The sequence below is a fragment of the Balaenoptera physalus genome (assembly GCF_965194825.1).
Source record: "Balaenoptera physalus genome assembly, chromosome: 16".
Taxonomy (NCBI): Eukaryota; Metazoa; Chordata; class Mammalia; order Artiodactyla; family Balaenopteridae; genus Balaenoptera; species Balaenoptera physalus.
In genome coordinates, this window is record NC_138898.1 from 65767592 (window position 1) to 65794527 (window position 26936).

The following is a 26936-nucleotide window of genomic DNA, read 5'->3' on the forward strand; positions in this document are numbered from 1 at the left end:
CACCTAAGGAAGATGATCCAGGTGGGCCAGCCTTGTCCATCAGACTGTGGCCTGGTGCTCCACAGCGACACCGTGTGGCGGTGGGAAGTAACGGTAGTAGCGGGCTGCTGTGGCTTCAGGTTCTCCCTGCCTGAATGACTCTCCCTTAGACCTAGTAATTCCACAATTTTCTTGGCCAATTCACGGAGGGGTTGGAGTGGAGCCCCTAAAATAGATATTGAATTTCCGGCTAATCTCTCATTTTGGGGCTCTCACCGGTTTTGGTTTTAAGTTTAAAAAATGAAACAATATACCCATACTTGCATTCTACACTGGTGACAAAGATCATCCCAGTTACTAGAAGTTTCGGAGTGAATTGTTAGGCACTGCATGGTGTAGGAGAAAAAGCCTCTCCCCTGGCAGTCAGGAACCCCAGCTCTGCCACTTATTAGCCATGAGGTCTTGGGAACATTATTTCATCTCCCAGAGTCTCAGTGACCCCTGCATCCACGCCCTCTGCTCATAAGTGTAGCTTTGATCTAACTCTATACATCATCTGGAGCTTCATGGCTTGGTCTTTCTTATTTCATTTCACCTTTGTCACCTTCAGGTCCCTTTTTTTCTTCACACATTTCCAGGTACCTATAAGCTCGCAAAGACACAGAAGAAATATGCCTATGATTTTCATGTTAAGAATGATTACTGGACTTCCCTGGTGGTACAATGGTTAAGAATCCGCTTGCCAATGCAGGGGACACAGGTTCGAGCCCTGGTCCGGGAAGATCCCACATGTCACAGAGCAACTAAGCCCGTGCACCACAACTACTGAGCCTGCGCTCTAGAGCCCGCGAGCCACAACTACTGAAGCCCGCATGCCTAGAGCCCGTGCTCCACAAGAGAAGCCACCACAATGAGAAGCCTGCACACCACAACAGAGTAGCCCCCGCTCTCCGTGACTAGAGAAAGCCTGTGTGCGGCAACAAAGACCCTACGCAACCAAAAATAAATAAATAAATAAATTTATTTTTTAAAAAAAGAATGATTACTTCTAACATACAGATGGCCAACAGACACATGAAAAGATGCTCAACATTGCTAATTATTAGAGAAATGAAAATTACAACAACATTGTGGTACCACCTCATACCAGTCAGAATGGCCATCATTAAAAAGTCTACAGATAAATGCTGCAGAGGGTGTGGAGAAAAGGGAACCCTCCTACCCTGTTAGTGGAAAAGTAAACTGGTGCAGCCACTATGGAAAACAGTATGGAGCTTGCTCAAAAACTAAAAATTGAGTTGCCCTATGATCCAGCAACCCTACTCCTGGGCATACATCCATACAAAACTATAATTCGAAAAGATACATGCACCCCTAAGTTCATGGCAGCACTATTTATGACAGCCAACACATGGAAACAACCTAAATGTCCATCAACAGATGAATGCATAAGGAAGATGTGGTACATATATGCAATGGAATACTACTCAGCCATAAAAAAGAATGAAATAATGCCATTTGCAGCTACATGGATGGACCTAGAGATTATCATACTAAGTGAAGTCAGAAAGAGAAAGACAAATATCATATGATATCACTTATATATGGAATCTAAAATATGACACAGGACTTGCCTGGCAGTGCAGTGGTTAAGAATCCACCTGCCAATGCAGGGACACAGTTTCGAGCCCTCGTCCAGGAAGATCCCACATGCCGCGGAGCAACTGAGCCCATGCGCCACAACTACTGAAGCCCATGCGCCACAACTACTGAAGCCCATGCGCCTAGAGCCCATGTACCGCAGCAAGAGAAGCCACCGCAATGAGAAGCCTGCACACCGCAACGAAGAGTGGCCCCTGCTCGCCGCAACTAGAGAAAGCCTGCATGCAGCAATGAAGACCCAACGCAGCCATAAATAAATAAATTTATAAAATATGACACAAACGACGTTATCTACGAAACAGAAATAGACTCACAGACATAGAGAACAGATTTGTGATTGCCAGAGGGGAGGGGGGCAGAGGAGGGTTGGATTGGGAGTTTGGGATTAGCAGATGCAAACTATAGAGAATGGATAAACAACAAAGTCCTACTGTATAGCACAGGGAACTATATTCAGTATCCTGTGATAAACCATAATTGATATGAAAAAATAAAAAATTTAAAAATAAATTTTTTAAAAAAGAATGATTACTTCTAAATACAGTCGGCCTTCCTTATCTACCACTGCAGAACGTGCAGATATAAAGGGTACACTGTACTTCAATGTTTTACATAAGGAACTTGAGCACCCATGGATTTTGATATCTGATGGGGGTCCTGAAACCAATCCCCTCACAGATACTGAGGGACAACTGTAACTAAAAGTAAGGAAAAAGAGATGAGGCCAGTTTCTCAAATGTCAAAAGATGTCTTGATAGCCCAAAAAGACAAACAATGAACCCCAAATGTCAAAGCTCATCTGCAGTTCACTGCTCCAAGTTGTGACGGCTGAATCAGGATCGGAGTTTGTTTTAGGTTTAAATTAGTAAACAACACACTGGAGATAGTTTAACAGGGCACCTGAGTGTTCATTATTTTGTAGGAATAGAAGCAGGACTTTTACATGCTAAAAGAGCAACTTAAAGGTCATATAGAAAGGATGGAAAATGCATAGCACTTGTGTCATTTCTCCCCATCCTGCAGCCATGACAGACATGACTAACTGATCACAGTGTTCAGCCTCTGCTTTTCTCAACCCAGAACTTCAGGCAGCCAGCAACAGTGGATTTGAGGTGAAATCTATTGTATGACCCTCATTCTAGGACCATTCTCCTATTTTACAGGTCAGAACCTTGAATCCTTTCAGATTGGACACATGGCCCAAGGTCATAAAACATAGCAAAATCAGAACCAGAATCCTGACCCTCATTTTCTATTACTCTTAATACCATGCCACCCTAAACCTTAATAAAACATGATTTAAAGTTTGCCTTATTAGAACTAAAAATCAAGTTTATCTTGTTGCTCTAAAACAAAATCAAAGAGAACTGTTACAAATGAAATATAAGACTAGCTGACCACACTGAAAAATCAATTTCCTTTGCCCTTCATCAGAAAGTGTTTCTCAAATGTCTTTCTTGCTTAATTATAGCAGCTGTAGAGAAGGAACTTGAGTATTACAAGCAACAAATAACCAAAATAAGGTGGTTTCAGGTACCCTAGCTGGACATTTTCAAGGACTAGAAAACCCAGGATGTGTAGTTATCAATTTAGAGAACAGTATTAAGTCCCACAAAAAGTTACCATCAAACACTACAAGCCTCTCTGAACAAGAGCTGCCTAACTCATCATTCTACAGAATGTTGTCCTGGTGCCCAACACAGAGAACATGCTCAAAAATAAACCTCATGGACTTCCCTGGCAGTCCAGTGGTTAAGACTCCGAGCTTCCACTGCAGGGGGCACAGCTTCAATCCTTAGTCGGGGGACTAAGATCCCACATGCCGCATGATGCGGCCATAAAGTAAAATAAAATGATATTTAAAAAATAAAAATAGTGTTAAAAAAAAACCTCAAATGGAAATTAGTGCCTGAGTCCATATTAATATAAGTTAATACTGAGCTGTAAAAAAATAAATTTGCCAGGGTGTTACTATCCATTATTACTTATCTCATTGCCCCTGGTGTCTGGTCTTAAAAAGCTCTTATATCATGAAGGTGTTTGTAATAGAAAAGTGAGTGGTGGGAACAAGGAGACAAAAGGAGACAGAGATATTTAGTAAAAGCCAAAGGGTATTCATTATGACCCTAGAGCTGAGGGAGGCCCTAAAAGAGACAACTAAAGAATTCTCGGAGTGGGGGAGGGATAAATTAGGAGTTTGGGATTAACAGACACACATGACTACATATAAAATAGATAAACAACAAGGACCTACCGTACAGCACAGGGAACTCTATTCAGTATCTTGTATTAACCTATAATATATATATATTTCTTTTCAGATTTTTTTCCTGAAATTTCAGATGTATAACAATTTCAGATGTATAACAAACTGAATCACTTTGCTATACACCTGAAACTAACACAACATTGTAAATCAACTATACTCCAATTCCAAAAAAAAAAATTCTGATAGCCAGTTACAGAATGCAGAGCATTTAGAAAGAGGAGGCTGGGAGACCAGTTAAAGAATATGGCAATAATCTCTATGAGAGATGATAAAGTGTGAACTAATAAGCCAGTGGCAGGGAGAAAAGCTGTCAGAGGGGATGCTAATGTGAAAGTGATCGCTAAGGCAGAATCAACAGGACATGACAGCAGGAGTGGTGGGAGAGTGAGCAGTTGAATAAGACTGTAGGAGATGGTGGCTTCATTCACACAATCGTTTGGCCATCTGATCTGCAGCCAGCTGTGGTCTTGGTGTATGGCTGCCCCCATCATGTCAGTGCAGCCTGCAAGCTCCAGCTGGTTGAGTCTTAGCAACTGTGCCTTCATTACTGCTGCACCAGGTCATTTATAGATCCCAGGGGAGGGCTGAGAAAGCTGCTTCCAGTCTCACAGGAGGGTTTCTTTGGGTCTGTTTCCCAAAGACCAACCTGCTAAAGGTAATGCACACTGCCCAGGAAAGCAGATTTCCACCCTTCAGAAGCAGTTGCTGACATCATAAAATTCCACCTTCATCTGAGTTCCTCCTTCACCTAAAAACATCAGCCATCAGGAGTGGGAAAAATTGGGGGGTGACAAGGGTCTGATCAGATGTCTTCAAAAGGCGATCAATTAAATTAGCAGCCTCCACGTTTGCCGCAATTACTCTTTTTCATATCCTTAATCAAATCTCATCACCCTTCTCCCTGATGGAGCACTGGGGAACCAAGCTGCAAAATGTTGGCGCAGAAGTGAGAGTCCCAGTTGGGAAATGATGAAGACAATCAGGAAGGTGGGGAAACCTCTCTGCGCCTTAGATTTCACATCTGAAATTGGGTCTAATAATCTATCTCACAGGGTAAAGGATGACGTGGGCTAATGGGCCTATATGACACTCTGAAAGAGTTTCACATTGTTACACCAGCCCCCTGGGTGTTCCTCCAGCCCTCCAGCATCCTGGCTCACCCTTCTCTACAATATTCTTAGAGAATGGCTCAAATCCCTATCCCACTTTTTGCGTTGAACTTGATGACCACCTCCCGGTGGTTTGAGGATTCTCTGGAGCAGGGACTAAGTTCACGTGGTCACATCTTGTGAGTTTCTCTGCTTCTGTAGAGGTGACAGATTCTGAAAATCTCCTCCTGGGATGTCCATGCTGTTTCTACACATCCTCAGATCACACTGAACTTGTCCTCAATGCTTTCATTATTCCCCCAAAGCACCCAAACACAAGAACAGGAAGTGTGTTGCAGACTTTCAGTGAAGGTTTGGGGTGAGGGAGAGGAATTACAGCACAAAATGGCCAGGTGACAAGTCAGGTTTGGACATCAGACATCCCTGTCCTAGCATTAATGGACCATTCCTCATCCCAGGAAACTTCTCTCTGGCCACGTCCTCTGGAGGCCCTGACACCACTGTCCATTTTGTCAGGCGTCTCCTTCCTTAGATCCTCCCCACGTCTCCCTTCTGCTCTCTTTTTCTATGGACTGCTGGAAATGCAAGATTCTGTTGCAATCACACTTCTAATACGCAGTACTGAGAAGTCCAGGCTCTCTTGTTTCACTATCATTCATCCAGGCTTTGCTGGGTTTGGGGCGGGGGGAGGGGGTGGGGCATGCCCCATATTGGAACCAAAATGGCCACCAAGTCATTTTTCTAAACAATAGAACCTTTGAATTCCTGAGTGAATTATGCTATACTTCTAGAAAGCTGAAAAGCAATAAATAGCAATAATATTCCTTCCTGCTCTACTGTACTGATGTCAATATTAGTGAAATATTTTCCTTGGTGTTGTCTCCTGCCAAAGGTCCCCACGCTACTTGCCTAGAACCACATTATAGCAAAATAGGAGAACACAGAGATAGAATCTCTAGAGTGTATCCCTTCTTTGTCACATGAGGAAGCTGGTGTTCAGAAAGGGAATATGACTTGCCCCAGGTGGCTCAGCAATTTAGTGGCAGAGCCAAGGCCAGAACCTGGACCTGTGACGTCCAGCTCGGTGTCCCCTCCACCTTTCCAGTGGTTCCCACACTTGAGCGTACGTCAGAATCACCCGGAATCATCAGGTTCATCATCAGAGATTCTGATTCAGTGAATATGTACTGGATAGGGGACTCCAGCCGCAAGTAATGGAAACTCCATCTCAAACAGTAAGAGTTTATTATCTCACATAACAGAAAGTTGCCAGAGAGATCAGGCAAAGGGCAGGTTGATCCAGCCGCTCAGTGACGTCTGAAGAACCCAGGTTCTTTCAAGCTCTTCTCTCTGTCCTCTTCAGCACTGGCTTCATCATCTGGTGGTCACAAATGGCCACAGCAGCAATTCCAGGTACACAGAGGAAGCATCCAGAGGAAGAAGTCAGGTTCTCTCTTCCCAGACCTTTTTCTTAGGAAAGAGGAAACTTTCTGGAGCTTTCAAAAGACTTCTTTTACCCAGTGAGAGCAATGAACCAAATGCCCAGTCTGGGTTTTATTTCCATGCTGAGAACTCTCCTAGAGGATTCAGAAGTCTCCGGAAATGCCACATTATTTTCTCATCTCAACCCCCGAAAAGACTATTATGTACAGTACTTTTAAAAAAAGAGAGATGTTTAAATGAGCAATAAATTATATGTATGGATCGAGATATAACCACAGGGATTTTCATAGCAAAATTCTCTACAATAAACATCGAAATCAGCCTAAATGTCCACCAATAGGGAACTAGTTAAATATTGCCCATTTTAACCACCCAGTGGAATTTTAAGCAGCTATTAAAATTGATGAGAATATTTCTAAATTTGTTGACCTAGAAAGAGGACCATGGCATAATGTTGAGTAAAAAAGCAGGTTACAGAATAAGAGAAAAAGCATGATGTGATCTCATTTGCATAGAAGTGTGTGTGGGTGTATGAGTGAGTGTGTGTGTGTGTGACAGAGAGAGAATGTGTATTTAGAAATATCCGGAAGAATATTTATCAAAATGTTAGCATTGCTTATTATCTGGGTAGTAGGAGCTTGGAGAGATATATATATATATATATATATATATATATATATATATATATATATATATATATATATACTGTGTGAATTTCGTTTTTATAATGAGCATATGGTTTTTACAGTGGAGGAGGGCTCTTTCCTGGTGTCTTTGACTTTCAAGGAAAGCCTTGAACAGGGGCAGGAGCCACAGTGAAAGGAGCCCCCCTTTGCCTTCATGGTGGGAAAAGAGAACAGGGTCATGAGCTGACTATAAATGAACCTGGCTTCCTTTTTTAAACTTTTTGTGTCTGCAGCCTAGAGTCACTCTCTCTGCTCAAAAGAATCTGAAACTACAGACCCCTCCCGGGCCCCAGTGGGGGCATTTGCCCCAATTTTCCACTCCCCAGATGCCTCTTTGCCTACACAGAGCAGAGATTTTCTATCACATCTAGAAATTTCCGGGAAGATCTGTGGTTAGCTGAGCAATCTCCCCATGAATCCTCCACAAGAAGGAATGGTCCTCCCCCCTGGGATCAATGCCATGGCTGCCACACTCCTTTGAAAGGCTTCAGGTAACATCTCTAATTCTGCCACCCATATGGAAATTTTGGTTTAGAACCATCAGTGTCTCCCCCAATCCGGGCCTTCCAGATACAGCTCAGAGCACACCCACCATGGTCCCTAACCCTTTAAGCACTAGAGGAAGGTGATGGACACAAGGGAAAGGGATGGAAAATGTCCTTCAGAGATATTTGGGGGCTGCAGTCATTGGCACTGAAAATGCTCACTTGTACTTCATAGAGTTCTGCTGAGGGTTCCAGCAGGTTTGCCCTGAAAATGCTGCTAATGAAGCATGGCCAAGGGAACAGGGAAGCTCTGTAAGGAACGATCAGTATATGGGGTCTGAAGAGGTGAACTCTGTTCTGGGGGAAAATGTCAAAGGCACAGGATGAAACCACTTAGAAGGGAGCAAGGTGCGCCGTCCGAGCCTGACATTGGCAAAACCTTGGCTCTTTCAAGTTGAAAGAGTGTGAATGGGGGATAATTGTGCAGGCCAAAGGTACTCGCACCCCCCTTCATTCAAACCATCAGCAACACCTCTTGGCCTCTTTGGATCTTTGAAATAGATCCAAACCTGTTGTATTAGGCAAGGTTCAACAGAGAAGCAGAACCGGTGGGATAGGTAGATAGTGGGTTGTTAAAACTATTTAAACTGTGTGTTCATAGGATGGCCAGGAAGAGGTTAGAGGTGGCGTGGGAGAAACAGGAGATGCTTGTAGAAAAACAAAGCTTATTATCCAGTCCGACTTCCGAAACCCTAGTTCTGAATCTGCAGATTCAATCAACCTCAATGGAACCAGACCATGTTTGGTTGAATCAGTGGATGCAGAACCCACATACAGGGAGGACCATTTTATATAGAGCATCCTTGGATTCAGGTAGCCTTGGGGGATCCTGTAACCAACCTTCTGTGGATACCAAGGGATGACTGTATACACAGGTTCTAGAGAGGGGTTCATTGTAAATAACAGAGGGTCACAGGGGAAAACATCGAATTGGTCAGGAGGCAGAAGGCAGGAGAGAGGAGAGGAGAACATTTAGGCCACAGCCATTATTGGGGTTTCTGGGGAAAAGCAAGGCAAGATAGGGTAAACAGCTTAGGATTAGCTGCTTTGAATCGTTCCTGCTAGCTTTGTGGTGGTCTCCAGTGGTCTGGTAGCTGGTGCTGGCATGATAAAGGCAGAGAAATATTGTCTCTCCAGGTGTGAGAGCCAGAGAGAAGGGCTGTGGCTCTGGATTGGTTAGTTTGCATACTATAGGCATGCCTTCCACCGGGCCCTTTGCCATCTCTAAGAATTGTCTAGCCCAGGAAAGGCAGTCTCTCCCTAGTCAGAAGGAAAGGTTTTTTTTTAAGATGTCAAAACATAATATACAGAAAATTTTAAACTATATACAATGTAGATAGAGATCTCTATCTAGCTATCTATATAAACACATATATGTGTGTCACTAGTAGAATGTCACTAGCGCTGAGATTGAGAAACCCTGGCCTGTGTTATTCAGAACCACATCCAGAAGCTGACTGCTAAAGCAGGGCAGGGGCTTCCCTGGTGGCGCAGTGGTTGAGAGTCTGCCTGCCGATGCAGGGGACACGGGTTCGAGCCCTGGTCCGGGAAGATCCCACATGCTGCGGAGCAACTAGGCCCGTGAGCCACAGTTACTGAGCCTGAGCGTCTGGAGCCTGTGCTCCGCAACAAGAGAGGCCGTGATAATGATAGGCCCGCGCACCGCGATGAAGAGTGGCCCCCACTTGCCACAACTGGAGAAAGCCCTCGCACAGAAACAAAGACCCAACACAGCCATAAATAAATAAATAAATAAAATAAATAAACCCCCAAAAAAGTTTAAAGCAGGGCAAATGTCAGAGGCCAACAGTCAGAGGGCAAGCAAGTCAAGTGTCTGCGGCTCAGCCATATGTTAAACACTAGGCCATGACATATGTGTTAAAAGAAAAAAATAGAAAACTTCAAAGTTACTGGCAATCAAGCAAATTGAAACAAGGCCCACTTTTGCCCTGTTGCATTAACAAAGATGTGTGAGATGCCTGTATGCTGACCAGCGTGCAGCGAGGCCAGTGTGAGCCGTGATGCTAGCCCATTGCTGGTGGGAGTGTGACTGGCCTGACTTTTCCAGAAAATAATTTGGCAATTGTAATCAAGCTCTTTCCAGCTCTACCTTTGGCCAAGTAACTCCACCTCTATAATGTATCCTAAGGAAAATAATCAGGGAAGCAAAGATTCAAAGCAACCTAAATGCCCAACAGTCAGGCAGTGGTAACCACCTCTGTACCCAGTCATAACATCAGTCTACATGACACCATCATCCAGCCAATTCAGCCATAATCAAAACTCCAGTTAACCAGTCACCTGCTTTCTGCACATGACATCAAGCAATCAGCTGGACTAACTTCTTGCCTGGAATGATGGCCAAGACCAGATGTTTGGCATTATGTAAATTGAACCCATTTAAAATAATGTTTACAGTAAGTATTTAATGACAAGGAGAGATGCTTACAAATCATGGTAAGAGAAAAAAAGCAGGATTAAATTACATATGCAACATGATTTCAACTATGTAAAAACTATACAATGTCTTCTCTGGAAACTTTGAAAGATTATCTATGGTCACCTTTATGCTTTGCCAAATTTACTCGATATTTTTATATAACCAGAATGATCCATACTGGCTAGCACATTTTCAGTCACAATAAAGCACCCAACTCAAACTGCCTTAACAATAATGGGAATTAATTGACTAATGTAACTGAAAGTTCAAGACACAGAGTGAGTTGCAAGCAAGGCATAATCCAGTCCCAACAATAAGATCACCAAAAATCTGATTTCTATCTATTTCAGGGGCTCTGCTTTCTACACACTGGCTTCATCCTCTGGCTCCAGGCAGTGGTCTTGACCTTCCTTCCCACGCTGCTCTACACATACACACACACACACACACAGCACTGAGCTGGCTTTCTCATGATAGCAAAATGACAGGAGCTGTTCCAGACTTCACAAACTCACACAAAATAAAAGGGAGGGTCTACCGACTATGCTAGCCCAAGTCTGAGGATCCACTTTTCCCATTGGCCTGAATTATATGATGTGCTCACCTCTAACCCAGTTACTGGGACCAGTGGTATATGACTTGCTAATTAGCTTACACCCAGCAGAGCAAGCAATGGAGACGACCTCATCTAAATCACCTGGCTTGAGGATTGTAGAGGGTGAATTCCACCAAGGAGGGGTCAAAGTATTTTCTGCTGTGGTAACAAATGGATGCTGAAGAGGCAGCCACGCAAATGTCCCTGGAACACCTATTGCTAGGGAGGAGCCGGCCGGCCATGGACGGTATTTCCCAGCCTGCCTTGTGTCTAGGTTGGACCCTGTAACTAGTTCTCACTAATGAAATGGAAAGAAAACCAAAGTAGAAGTGGAGGAGCAGAGGCCCTAGAGGAGGAAGGAACACAAGATAGGAGGCTGCTCTCCAGTTCCCCACAGGAAAGCCTACCTGCCCCCTGAGAACACCCACATTAGACGGCCATGTAAGCTAGACATTTTTTAATAAGTCACCGATATTTATGGTTTTCTTTTATCATAGCAGCAAGCATCACCCTACGTAATACATGCTCTAAAGTATGTATTACTCTCTTGGTGTGTGTGTGTGTGTGTGTGTGTGTGTGTGTGTGTGTGTGTGTGTGTGTGTGTGTGTGTGTGTGTGTGTGTGTGTGTGTGTGTGTGTGTGTGTGCAGGCTTCCCCACACCAACAAGCAATTCTCAGACACCAGCAGAGTGTCCACGAATTCAACTCAATTCAACTCAATTCTGACTATCTCAGAGACAGAATCAGATTCCACCACCTCAGACGCCAGTCCTAAGCCCAGGTTACTTGCGCTTCTGACCGACTGACTATAAATCAGAGGTTTACACGTCCCCCTCCTCGAGTTCGATTAATTCGCTACAGCGGCTCACAGAACTCAGAGAAACATTTGACTTACGAGGTTGTTAGGGAATCTTGAACCGAAACCGCCCGCCACGGCCAGACGCGATAATAACCGCTTGCACGAGTTGTTTCTCAACAGGAGGTTCCGGTAAGGAAGGCGGTGCTGACCAGCTGGCGCCAAACCGGAAGAGTTCGGGAGGGGCCAAAGGAGGGAGGAGACGCCAGCCCATAATATTCCTCCCAGAAACCCTCGCGCTGGAATCCATCTTGACTGAGAGATGCGCGCGCCACCCGGAAGGGCCCTGAGTCGGACCAAATATGGGTACGAACAAGATGATTGGCCAGAGACAAGCCAGAAACTAACCCGGTTACCATAAACCCTGAGACGGAGAGTCACCAGGGAGAGCAGTTCTCCTGGGTTCCCTGGCCCTGCTGCTCTGCGTTCCACCGCCCTTTTCAATAAAGTCTTCTGCTTTGTTAGTACAAGGGTCTCCTGAGACAATTCACTTCTTTTTTTTTTAATTGATTGATTGATTGATTGCTGGCTGTGTTGGGCCTTCGTTTCTGTGCGAGGACTTTCTCTAGTTGTGGCGAGCGGGGGCCACTCTTCATCGCGTTGCGCGGGCCTCTCACTGTCGTGGCCTCTCTTGTTGCGAAGCACAGGCTCCAGACGCACAGGCTCAGTAGTTGTGGCTCACGGGCCCAATTGCTCCGCGGCATGTGGGATCCTCCCAGACCAGGGCTCGAACCCGTGTCCCCTGCATTGGCAGGCAGATTCTCAACCACTGCGCCACCAGGGAAGCCCGACAATTCACTTCTGAGTGTTAGACAAGAGCCCACTCTCCGGCCCTGGAAAAGGGGTCCCCCTCCCCTACCCTTACCCCCACAACAAGATTACCAGTTTGTTATAAAAGGATACAACCCAGGAACAGCCACATGGAAGAGATGTGTAGGGCAAGGCATGGGGAAAGGACACAGGCTTCCATGCCCTCTCCAGGCGCACCATTCTCCCAGCCCCTCCACGTTTTCACTAACCTGGAAGCTCTCCAGACCTGTCCTTTGGGGTTTTATGAAGGCTTCATTACCTAGACACATTGACTAAACCATTGGCCTTTGGTGATTGATTGAACCTCCAGCTCCTCACACCACACCTCCCCTCCCGGGAGGTAGGGACTGAAAGTTCCAACTCTCTAGTCTTGTGATTGGCTCCCTTGGCAACCAGCCCCCAGCCTTAGGTTAGCATAACAAAAGACACCCTAAGCCCTCTCCACACTTGGGAAATTCCAAGGGTTTTGGGAGCTGTGAGCCAGGAACTCTGGAAGACCAAATATATGTGAGAAATATATTTTGGTCATCTGAATTACCAAATACGTATTTCTTACAAATCACAGTATTGAGATTACTTTTTACAGAAATAATAATATTTTTAAAATATGGGTCATGTTTTTCTCCTTAACTTGTGTATGCATGATAGGAAACCATAAAGCTAGCCATGATTCATAGTGAAGCTAGAATAAAGTCATGAAGCTTTGAATAGAGCCTGGTATTAAATACACCACATGTACAAGTTTAGGGGAGGGGAGATTTCCAATGCCCTTGTCTGAGGATTCTCATGTCAAAGAACCTGATGGACATCCAAGAGATTAAAAGTGATCTGATACACAGATAAAACATTCAACCTCCTGGTAAAAGATTTACCTAAAAACAATTATGCCGCCATTTTTTAAAGGCTATATTCCTGGGTCATTTATTCCTTCTCTTTTTTCATATATTCAATAACTAGGTAGTGAATCCTCACACCATGGGCTGTGTTGGGTTGGGTAAAAGGGATGCACTAGAGCATGAGTTCCAGTTCTTTCTCTCAGAGTTTATAGGTTTGGGATTTGGGTGGGCTAACAAACAGGCAATTACCAGAAAAAGAGAGAGAGAGAGAATACTAAGATTGGGTGATTTGAAAACACATAGGAAGAAAATTTGAGCTAGCCTTGGGATGCAGCAGAAACTGTTAATCCTCAACAAATGGTCCATGTCCTCCCCTACATTTCCCAGCTTCCTCTGCAGTTAGGATGGGGCCATGTGACTAGTTCTGACCAATAGGGTGGGAGGAACACGTGTCACTTCTGGGTTGAGGCCATTAAGAGACTGTGTGCCTCAGAGAGCTTGGAGGTCACATGTTCCAGATGCCCTGGCAGCAAAACAGAAGACTGACTAAGATCAGGTGGGCAGAGATGTGACTGCCAACAGTGGTCCAAGCACAGGAAAGAGTGCCTGCCGAGTTTTGGAGATCGTTGCTTATAACTAGAACTCGGGTTCAAAGGATCCATTTTTTAAATGTTTGTGATTAAATTACTGTGGAGTTTTAGAAATTTCCTCATATCCATTTCTTCACATTCGATGGTAAAATTTCTAACTTTTCATTTGAAGCTTCTCAGCTTATTATTCCCCATCTTCTCCTTCAAGCAGCTAACAACCAGTAAATAAATCCACAAGGATCCAGCCTAGCTGCTGTTTAAACAAACATTTGCTGGAAACGCTCTACAAAGAGACCCGGCCCCAGGGCTCTCCTGAAAGTCTGCAGTTTTGCATATTGGCATTCCTAAACTCCCACTTTTGCAGCATAAGCCTTTTCCTTTACTTTCCACTGTGCTGGAAATGGTCTGCTTTAAACTGCTTAGTGATACAGGCTGCTTCAGCCTATCCACTCCATCCCCCAGAGCTTCCTGTAATGCATTACAGCAAAGCCCTCTCTAACAACACACCAGGGTTCTCCCAGATAGCTTCCTGCAAGAAGTCCGTGGCTTCCTGGCCTGCAAATCAGCAGTTTAAGCAGCCAGTGGGTGGAGCTTTAGCCTGGGCTAGTGCCAATTGAATTTCCAATTTTATTATTATTATTTTTTAACTCAGAGACCCTTTCCAAAAGAAGCAATTCTAAACAGTGATAAATGAAAGGAGAGGGAAGATCAATTTACAGCAGGTACACAGGCAGAAATTTAAGTCCCAGTTCTCAAGAAAAATATTTTCAACCCCAGTTGCCAGAGCGAGGGGATACATCTCATCATCGACTACTCCAATAAAAAACGGAAGCAGCGGCTCTGAGCTGCAATTTGGAGTCCAAATGATACACAAAATCAGGCAGCAGGGAAGCTGGGATATTCTGCAGTTCCGAAACAAGCTATAGATGGGAAGAACTATTTAGCAGTGTGCTATAAGGGAGAGGGCCCAGGCATTAGAGTGAGGTGGATCTGAGTTCAAATCCTAGGTCCCCCTCTTCCCTCAGTTTCCTTTCTGTCACACGGGGTGGGTGCCATCTACCTTGCATTGTTGTGGTGAGGGTTAGGATGTTGGGATGCTTCTAGAAGCTGCACATGCATTAGTTCATTTAATCCATACTATGAAGCTGGTACAATCAAGACCTCATTTTTCAGAGGCGAAAATTTAACCAAGGCATCAAGGGGCTTGTCCAAGACCACAGGAGGAGTACAGATGAGATTCAAATTCATGCAGCCTGACTACCAATTCCATGCTCTCAGCTGTCCAGTAGGAAGTAAGTGTTCAAATTAACAGGAGTTGGTTGTGGCATTAAGTCTGAACCATATGTAAAGCCCCCATGTTAAGTGCTTTGCAGGCAGCTCATCTGGTCCCACAATAACCTGGTCATAGGATGATCATTACTCTGTTTCACAGGTGAGGAGATGGAGGGGATCAAAGACAGAGCACTAACCACTGTGCATACTGCCTCCCTAGGATAAACAAAAGAAACAAAAGCCTCTTGGGACACATTCATTACCACTTTCTTCTGGTCCATCAGGAGCTCACGTTCTCTCTTCCCTTGAGTGTGAGTGTGCTGGGGTCAGATAATCCTGTGGGCAAACCCCAGCTGTCCACTTCACAGCTGGGCCATGGTGGGGTGAGCCATGAACTTCACTTCCCTGAGCCAACGTGTAACATGAGGACCCTCAAACCCACCTCTTGGGACTGTTGTAACGGGTGTGCCTTGCTGCATGCCTGGCACATAAGAAACATGTCATGACAGACAGCCAATACTGGTAATTCCAGGCCAGATTATGGATCTAGCAAATAAATCCCACTTCTTTCTAATCTCATCTGGTTTTGGACCAGAAGTGACCCCTGCCTCCTGGATTTTACCTTCCTCTCTAGACCTGACTGCAGTATCTTTTGATATGGTCTCTTTGCAGACATGAACTTCTCCTCCAAAGAATAAAGATTTGCTAGCTCCAGGGACTTGGAAATAAATGGGCTGGAGATACTTGTGGCAATTCTAAAAGTGTCTTTCAAGGGATGACAGTAATGGTATAATACACAGAATCCCAAAATGAGGCCTTAAAGAGGCCAATGCTTATGGGATGCTTGGTTTGTATCTTTTTAATAACATCCCAAAAGTTCCATTAAGTGGTAGGCCTGTATATCAGTCAGGATGGGCCAGGAGCAGTAACAAGAAACCCCCAAAATCTCATCGACTTAACAAAAATTTATTCTTCGCCCATGCTACATGTGCAATACAAGCCAGTGATTGTGGAGGGTGGGGGAAGGAATCAGAGTGACCAAGGGACTCAGGCCAAAGGAAGCTTTATCTCGACATGATCCCCACGATCACCACGGCTGTGGGAGGGATGTGGTGAGGACAGCGCTGGCTTAGAAGGCCACTACCCAGATACATGTCCCTTTTGCTTGCATTTTATTGGCCAAAGCAATTCACACTGAACATCAAGAGAGCAAGGAAGTGAGAGGCTATCATGGAAATATTTGGTGAACAGCACCAATGACCACTACACTTCACTTTCACTTACTCGTTCTTTTATTTGACAAATACATACAGAGCACCTCCTATGTATGTACGGGGCATTGGAAATACAACAGGGGTAAGACAGACAAGATTCCTGCCATCCCAAAGCTCTCACTGTAGTATATTGATTCCTGGGTTTCCCAGGTAAAAGGAGGAACCATACTGCTGACATAGCATGAGTGAGAAGTGAACTTTTGCTGTGTCAAGTCACCTCTATTTGATTTTGGAATAACAATAATAGCTAATACTTGCTGAGCACTTACTGGGGATGAGGCGCTATGCTCTACACGTCAGATCTGCTATCTCACTTCATCCTCAAAATACACCTATGAGGGAGCTACTAACCATCTCCATCTTACACTTGAGGCAATGGAGGCTCAGAGAGGTTAAGTGACTCAAGAAAATTTGCACAGCTAGCAAGTGAGGAGCTATGGTTTGCAGCAGACCGACTGGCCCAGAATAGGCAAATCCCTAGAGACAGAAAGTAGAATGGTGGTTGCTAGGGGGCTGAGGAGAAGGAGGGGAGGGAAAGACACTGCTTAATATGTACAGGGTTTTATTTTGGGGTGATGGAACTAGACAGAAGTGGTAGTTGCGCAATATTGTGAAAGGTACTAAATTCCACTAAATTGCTTGCTTTAAAATGGGTAATTTTATGTTATGTGAATTTCACCTCAATCAATTTTTTACGTATTATCTTTTAGGCATGCCCTACAATCCAACAATTCCACTTCTGGATACATTCCTTTAAAACAAAACAAAAGTATAAGGGTGTTCACTGAAACATTGTTCATAATAGCAAAATACATGGGAAAAGCATAAATGCTCATCATGCAGGAGTTGGCCAAATAAAATGTGGTTCAGCCATACAATAGTTAAAATTGCACACAGTAGTTGAATATAATGAACCAGATCTCTATTACAACATGGAGCAATCTCAAAAACATGTTAAGTGAGAAAAGTCGCAGAGCTATACACACACAGTGATTCTATTCATAAAATTATTTAAATCCATTCAAGTATATGTTATGTATTAGCCACCAGTTTTTAAAATGTAGATCACCAAAGGTTTATACCAACTTCACGAAAGAGATTTCCTCCTATGAGTGAAGAGGGGAATAAAAAAGAAGTGGGTGTCTTAGTTTGGATTCTCCTGAAAACAGAGCCTGAAACAAGGAATCGGGCACAAGTAGTTTTTGGGGGTGTCAACTGCAGGAAGCTCAGTGAGGATGTGGGGAAGGAGACACAGGGAGGGGCCAAAAGCCAATACGGTGTGTATCAATCAGGGGGTTACAACTGTAGGCAGCTGGGGCTCAGTCTCATTGCGGACCGTCTAAAGAGCCAGAGAACATGCCTCAGAAGTGATTCGCCAAGGGTCAAGAAATCTGTTCTCCAGCTTCCTTCTCTCATTGATGAGGGTTGGCCTCCAGGAATTGCATCTCTGAGCCCTTTTGGATTGCCCTGTGGGCAGACTGAGCAAGGTCCCTACCACTGGGGGGAGCCCTCCTCCACAGAAGCTGAAGGATGAGATGGCAAGCAGTCATGGAGACTGCCCACCCTAGCTGCAAGGGGACTCAGAGACTGGCCACAGATGCGGCAGGGGGCATTAATCACATATGCTACAAGGGAATAACTTTATCAGCAATTCTTTTTTTAATACCTAAGGTAAATGTGATAAAATATTAATATTTGTTCATTTTGCCTGATGGGCACATGAGTGATTAGTAGATATTCTGTTTGTGTTGTTTATTTTTTTTCTGTATTTTTTCTACTTCTATCTTTTTCTGTATTTTTTCTTTAAATATTGTTAATTATATTCACAGTGTAGTGCAACGATCACCACTATCTATTTCCAAAACTTTTTCATCACCCTAAAGAGAAATTGTACCCATTAAGCAATAACCCTTCATTTCCATCTCCAGCCCTTGGTAACCTCTAATTTACTTTCTGTCTCTATGAATTTGCCTATTACAGATATTTCATACAAGTGGAATCATACAATATTTGTCCTTTTGTGTTAGCTTATTTCACTTCACATAATGTTTTCATTCATGTTGTAGCATGTTTCAGAACTTCATTCCTGGGACTTTCCTGGTGGTGCAGTGGTTAAAAATCTGCCTGCCAATGCAGGGGACACGGGTTCGAGCCCTGGTCTGGGAAGATCCCACATGCCGCAGAGCAACTAAGCCCGTGAGCCACAATTACTGAGCCTGCGTGCTGCAACTACTGAAGCCCGTGTGCCTAGAGCCTGTGCTCCACAACAAGAGAAGCAACCACAATGAGAAGCCCGCACACCACAACGAAAAGTGGCCCCCGCTCGCCACAACTAGAGAAAGCCCACGCACAGCAACGAAGACCCAAGGCAGCCGCAAATAAAATTAATTAATTAATTAATTTGAAAAAAAAACCAACACTTAAAAAAAAAAAACTTCATTCCTTTTTATGTCCAAATAATATTCCTTTGTATGCACATACCACATTTTGTTTATCCATTCCTCTGTTGATAGACACTTGGGTGGTTTCCACATTTTGGCTATTGCGGATAATGCTACATTAAACATTGACACGCAACTATCTATTTGAGTCCTTGTTTTCAATTTTTTGGAGTTTATACCCAAAATGGAATTGCTGGGTTATGGCAACTCTATATTTAATTGTTTGAGAAACCACCGTACTGTTTTCCATAGCAGCTGCACCATTTCACATCCCCGCTAGCAATGCGTAAGGGTTCCAATTTCTCTGCGTTCCTTGCCAACACTTGCCATTTTCCTTTTATTAATTATAGCCATCCGTATAGCTATAAAGTTGTATTTCGTTGTTGTTTTCATTGGCATTTCCCTAATGACGACGTTGAGCATCTTTTCATATGCCATTTGTTTACCTTCTTTAGAGAAGTGTGTATTCAAGCTTTCTGTATTTTTAAAACTTTTCAAGATAAAAATTTAAAGTCTGGCAGCAGGCAGTGGAGCCTATTACTTGAATGAAACAGCTACATTTTTCAAGAAAGTTGCTTTCTTGATATTTCTGACAAAGTTTCACTCTACTTCATCTCTCAGTAAATTTCATCCCCAACTACATCATTCATTCCCTCAGTCAGCAAGTTCCCTGAGAGCGCTTTTGCAAAGCTTCTTTGCAACATCTGAAGTGACAGACAAATCCAACTTTGGGCAAAGGTCCAAGAAGTCACACTCCAGGAGGCACGAACCAGGGTAAAATCAAGTTGTCATCAGTTGTCAGCTGTCCTTCATTCTGGACTAAAGAGATCTTGGGGAGTTGGGCTTTTTGTTTTAAATAGGAAAATAAATGATCTCTTCCTATGCCCTAGTCACAGAACAAGAAATAAAGAGGTAGAAGAAAAAAGAAGGGAGAGTGTGTTCCCACCAAAAAGACACAAAAGCATCAATTTTAGTTTATATCGAATTTCAAGTCCTATTAAGCTTATCAAAGTTAATAGTATTACTATTCATCTCTACTAGAGTTTGGACCTAATCAGTTTTTCCCTCTGTTGGCATGTCTATCATCCCATGTTTTATGGGAATAAGGAATCTCATTCAACACTCTCCAATATTTTCCTTCCCTAGTTGTAAGTTCTTTCTGTTCCCCTTCCCCAAACCCCCAGTAAACTCCTAAACACTTTCTACATTGTATTCACTGGAGGTGACACCACGGATTTGGATTCAGAGCTTGGAGTATGGGCTGTAGAGTCAGACTGTCCTGGTTTTGGCACTTAATATTATTTGCTGTTGCTGTTACTGTTGTTGTTCACCTCTCTGAACTTCAGTTTCCTTTTTATCTGTTAAAAAAAGGCAATAATATAACTAAAAATAGCCAAAATGCCAACTTTACCTGGCTTAAACAATTAAAATATTCTACTGTATTTCATGTAACAGGAAGCCCAGAGATTGAATGGTTTTCAGGGCTGGTCAATTCAGTTACTCAATGATGTCATTAAGAACCTAGATTCTTTCCATCTCGCTGCTCTGCCAACCAAAGCATTAATATCATCCTAAGGCCAGTTTCCTTCTAGATGTCATAAAGCTGTCGGCTACAGGCTTCTCTGTTCATATCCCACAGAAGGTCTCAAGGTTTCCCCCGTTTGGTAATAGGGGTGGCAGGGATGTTCTTCTCTTAGACTGATTACACCAACTTGGGTCACATCCTCACCCCTGGATCCAGAGGAGTGCTGAGCACTCATTGTCTGAAGCCTGGTTCTGGAACCAAACACTGGCAAGAGGGTTGGATTTATCATAAATGGCTTAGACTAAATAGAATCCACTGATGCAGCTGGGAAGGAAGGGATCAGCTGGGTAGGAGTGGGGAATAACTGAGCAAAAGCAGAATTTTACTGGAATGAGAAAGGAAACAATGAATGCTGGGAAGACCACAGTGGTGACCATTTCATTAATATCAGAGTTCTTTTTTTTTCCTAGAGAGCTGTTTCTTTATTTTCTATTGAAGTGATTCAGTTATATATATATATATATATATATATATATATATATATATATATATATATATATATATATACACATATACATTCTTTTTCATATTCTTTTCCACTATGGTTTATCACAGGATATTGAATATAGTTCCCTGTGCTATACAGTAAGACCTTGTTGTTTATCCATCTTTTTTTTTTTTTAATTTTTATTTATTTATTTTTGGCTGTGTTGGGTCTTCATTTCTGTGCGAGGGCTTTCTCTGGTTGCGGCGAGCAGGGGCCACTCTTCATCGCGGTGCGCGGGCCTCTCACTATCGCAGCCTCTCTTGTTGCGGAGCACAGGCTCCAGACGCGCAGGCTCAGTACTTGTGGCGCACGGGCCTAGTTGCTCCACGGCATGTGGGATCTTCCCAGACCACGGCTCGAACCCGTGTCCCCTGCATTGGCAGGCAGATTCTCAACCACTGCGCCACCAGGGAAGCCCATCTTGTATATAATAGTTTGCATCTGCTAATCCCAACTCCTACTCCATCTCTCTCCCACCTCCCATCAGACTTCTTTTAAGAGCATATAAATTATATATGTTACATATAACATATATAAACTTATACAAGTTATATATATTTATATGCTCTTAAAAGAAGTCTGATATATATTATAACTATATATGTTACATAAATATAAATATAAACCTGGTATAAGCAAGTGATCAGTCGATGGTAGTTTTTACAATCATTTAATAATTATGAGCCTATCTTAAATTCCTTCTAAGATTATAAACTTCTTATATCTTGTTATAGCCTACAATGGAAAAGAATCTGAAAAAATAATATATATATGTATAACTGAATCACTTTGCTGTACACTTGAAACTAACACAACATTGTAAATTAACTATACTTCAGTTTTAATTAATTTTTTAAAAGACTCCAAGCTTCTTCAGGACAGAAACTGTTAAACATGATCTTTAATTTTCATAACAATAGATCAACATTCTGTCTACTCATCTGGTACTGAAATCATGTAATACCATTTCAGCTAACAGTAGAGAGATTTGATTATTCATCCATCCACCCATCTACCCACCCTCCATCCATTCAATCAAATATTCATAGAGCTCTTACTACAAACCAGGCCTCCAGGCTCCTAAGAAAACACTGAGCAGGGAGTGAGAGAAACTCAAGGAAACTGGAAAACCTCTGGGCTTCCCTGGCACCTGAGAAGCTCATCTCTCTGAAGCAGGGACAGATAAAAAGGAGAATGGGTCAAGGAGAAAACTAGTCCCTCTGGCATCTCCTCTTCTCAACAACTCAGATAAGACTCAAGAATCCCTTGGACTTGGGGGAGGTGTTGACTTGGGCAGAGACAGGATGTGACCCTCCTTCATTAAAATGGTGAAACCTTGAGGTACCCTCAAGCGCAATTAGGCCATCTAATTAAACAAAGTATCATATAATAATCAATCAGAAGGAAAGAGAGTCAATCAAGGGATTGGAAATCCAAGAGAAGGCAAACCACAGACTGGGCAACCAGCTCTCTGCTTCTGGAATCCGTCATCCTTTCCTTCGCATAAACGGCAGAATTGCCTCCCTCCTCTGAGGCCAGAGAAAGGGGTCTGCATGAGCCTCAGTCCCAAAGAGATCCACACAGCAGCGTGTTAATACAAAATGCATAAGGAAACGGAATTGTTAGCTGAAGAAAGGCAGTGTGGGCAAGCTTCTCTGTTCCTCCCCTGCACTGCTTCTCTCTCCAGTCTCCTCTTGGTCCTGAACATCAGTCATCTGTCCTGGATTCAGGCAACAACCCTGACAAACTCAATAATATTTACACATTTGGAATAAAATTACCGCACCTTGTTAGCATAGAGATGTAAAGCAAATAAGGATGAGGGCAGTGGCTTTCTTCCTGTGTGGTCTCCCAAGGAGCCCTCTCTCCAGAAGACCCAGCTTACAACATAGACATCAGAGTGCCATCTTATGGTAAGGAAGAAAAAAGACACTGCTTTCCAAGCTAGGCTCATCCTGGAGGATGCCACCGCCTGGGCACATCTTTCTGCCATCGAGAATGAGGAAGAGAAGAAAGCACTTCAGTCTGTATTTTCTCTCTAAAGTTGAGCCATGACCCAAAAAATCCCACCACAGCCTCCTGACCTGGAGTCTCAGCGGCTCATCTTTCTTGTTTTCAGCTGCAGGAAATGTTGGATAGCTTAGAAAATCCTCCTTTTTGTGCACTCAGCAAAGCTGTGTTTGAGAAGAGGAGACAGCAGTTTGAGGAATTTTGTCAAGAAGCAAAGGCATTTTCTTTTCCAAATTGAGCTTTATTGGTCAAGCTTTATCAATGCCTGAACTCCTCCCCACTCCCACCCCTAAAATCGTGGCTTCCCCTGTAATGGAGCAAACACAGTGAATATGGAGGCAAGTCCGGTGTGCAGAATCTCAGGGAATGTTCCTGGCTTTACTGGGCCTGCCACATTATGGCATTATGTACTTGCAGGCTGGAGGAACATGTGTCTGCAAAATCTTGCAGAGCCCAAAACCCTTACACCTTTGCAACATGGCCCAAAATTTGCCCCAGGTTCAAGCCTCACCCATCACTATATTAACCAATATAAGCAGTAGAGGCTGTCATCAAGAAAGAGCCTGCCTCATTGGATTGTTTAAGGATTAAGTAAGTTAATAGAGTGTGTAGAACTTTGCCCGGCACATAGTAAGCACGGTATGTGTTGGCTAATATCACTTTTATAACATTATTACACAAATTTTGGTACTTGTCTTCAGAGAGCCCAACCCTTGTGGTACCTGGATATACAATCGTCCCTTTCAGTATCTGCAGGGGATTGATTCCAGGATTTCCCTCGGACACCAAAATCTACAGATGCTCAAGTCCCTTATAGAAAATGATATAGTATTTGCATATAACCTACACACATCCTCCCATATACTTCATAATTTTTTAACATCTTTATTGGAGTATAATTGCTTTACAATGGTGTGTTAGTGTCTGCTGTATAACAACGTGAATCAGCTATACATATACATATATCCCCATATCCCCTCCCTCTTGCATCTCCCTCCCACCCTCCCTATCCCACCCCTCTAGGTGGTCACAAAGCACCAAGCTGATCTCCCTGTGCTATGCGGCTGCTTCCCACTAGCTAGCTATCTTACATTTGGTAGTGTATATATGTCCATGCCACTCTCTCACTTCATCCCAGCTTACCCTTCCCCCTCCCCTTGTCCTCAAGTCCATTCTCTACGTCTGCGTCTTTATTCCTGTCCTGCCCCTAGGTTCTTCAGAACCATTTTTTTTTTTTAGATTCCATATATATGTGTTAGCATATGGTACTTGTTTTTCTCTTTCTGACTTACTTCACTCCGTATGACAGACTCTAGGTCCATCCACCTCTCTACAAATAACTGAATTTCGTTTTTTTTTATGGCTGAGTAATACTCCATTGTATATCTGTGCCACATCTTCTTTATCCATTCATCTGTCAATGGACACTTAGGTTGCTTCCATGTCCTGGCTGTTGTAAATAGAGCTGCAGTAAACATTGTGGTACATGACTCTTTTTGAATGATGGTTTTCTCAGGGTATATGCCCAGTAGTGGGATTGCTGGGTCGTATGGTAGTTCTATTTTAGTTTTTTAAGGAACCTCCATACTGTTCTCCATAGTGGCTGTATCAATTTACATTCCCACCAACAGTGCAAGAGTGTTCCCTTTTCTCCACACCCTCTCCAGCATTTACTGTTTGTAGATTTTTTGATGATGGCCATTCTGACTGGTGTGAGGTGATACCTCATTGTAGTTTTGATTTGCATTTCTCTGATGATTAGTGATGGTGAGCATCTTTTCATGTGTCTGTTGGCAATCTGTATATCTTCTTTGGAGAAATGTCTATTTAGGTCTTCTGCCCATTTTTGGATTGGGTTGTATGTTGTTTTGATATTGAGCTGCATTAGCTGGTTGTACATTTTGGAGATTAATCCTTTGTCAGTTGCTTCATTTGCAAATATTTTCTACCATTCTGAGGGTTGTCTTTTCGTCTTGTTTATGGTTTCCTTTGCTGTGCAAAAGCTTTTAAGTTTCATTAGGTCTCATTTGTTTATTTTTGTTTTTATTTCCATTTCTCTAGGAGGTGGGTCAAAAAGGATCTTGCTGTGATTTATGTCATAGAGTGTTCTGCCTATGTTTTCTTCTAAGAGTTTTATAGTGTCTGGCCTTACATTTAGGTCTTTAATGCATTTTGAGTTTATTTTTGTGTATGGTGTTAGGGAGTGCTCTAATTTCATTCTTTTACGTATAGCTGTCCAGTTTTCCCAGCACCACTGATTGAAGAGGCTGTCTTTTCTCCATTGTATATTCTTGTCTCCTTTATCAAAATAAGGTGACCATATATGCATGGGTTTATCTCCGGGCTTTCTATCCTGTTCCATTGATCTATATTTCTGTTTTTGTGCCAGTACCATACTGTCTTGATTATTGTATCCCATATGCTTTAAATCATCTCTAGTTTTCTTATGTAGGCATACTTTGCTTTATTGTGTTTTACTTTATTGTTCTTCACATATCTTGTATTTTATACAAATTGAAGGTTTATGGCAACCCTGCATCCAGCAAGTCTATCATGCCATTTTTCCAACAGCGTTTGCTTACTTTGTGTTTCTGTGTCACATTTTGGTAATTCTTGCAATATTTCAAACTTTTTTGTTATTATTATATTTGTTATGGTGATCTGTGATCAGTGATCTTTGATGCTACTATCGCAAAAAGATTACCACTCACTGAAGTCTCAGATGATAGAATTTTTAGCAATAAACTATTTTTAATTAAGACACATACATTTTTTTAAGACATAATGCTATTGTACACCTAACAGGCTAAAGTATAATGTAAACATAGCTTTTGTATGTACTGGGAAACCAAAAAAAATCATGTGACTTGATTTATTTTGATATTTGCTTTATTGCAGTGTTCTGGATCCAAACCCACAATATCTCTGAGGTCTGCCTACAATACCTAATATAATGTAACTGCTATGCAAATAGTTGTAAATACAATACAAATGCTATGCAAATAGTTGTAAATACAATATAAATGCTATGTAAATAGTTGCCAGCTTGGCAAATTCAAGTTTTGTTTTTTAGAACTTTCTGGAATTTTTTTTTTCCCAAATATTTTCGACCCACGATTGGTTGAGTGTGTGGGTGCGGAACCTGCAGATACAGAGGGCCTGCTGTGTAATAATCTGCACCACCAACCTTGATATTTGAAATTCTCAACAACTGCTAATAAGAATTGACATTTATTGGGCTTCCCTGGTGGCACAGTGGTTGAGAACCTGCCTGCCAATGCAGGGGACACGGGTTCGAGCCCTGGTCTGGGAAGACCCCACATGCTGCGGAGTAACTGGGCCCGTGAGCCACAAGTACTGAGCCTGCACGTCTGGAGCCTGTGCTCCGCAACAAGAGAGGCCGTGACAGTGAGAGGCCCGCGCACCGCGATGAAGAGTGGCCCCCGCTCACTGCAGCTGGAGAAGGCCCTCGCGCAGAAACGGAGACCCAACGCAGCCATAAATAAATAAATAAATAAATAAAATAGATTAAAAAAAAAAAAGAATCCGCCTGCCAATTCAGGGGACACGGGTTCGAGCCCCGGTACGGGAAGATCCCACATGCCGCGGAGCAACTAAGCCTGTGCGCTACAACTACTGAAGCCCGCGTGCCTAGAGCTCGTGCTCTGCAACAAGAGAAGCCTCTGCAGTGAGAAGCCCACGCACCGCTTGAAGAGTAACCCCCGCTCGCCACAACTAGAGAAAGCCCGTGAGCAGCTACAAAGACCCTGCGCAGCCAAAAATAATAAATAAATTTATTATTAAAAAAAAAAAAAGAATTGACATTTATTAATGCCAGGCATTGTTCTGATCCAATTGTCCTCAAGTGGGGACATTGGCAATGTCTAGAGCCATTTTTGGTTGTCAAAATTGGGGTGAGAGGAGTGCTACTGACATCTAGTAAGTAGAGACCAGGGATGCTGCTAAACATCTCACAACACACAGGACGCCCCCCTCCCCCAAGACAAAGAATTATCCAGCCCAGAATATCAATAGTGTCAAGGTTGAG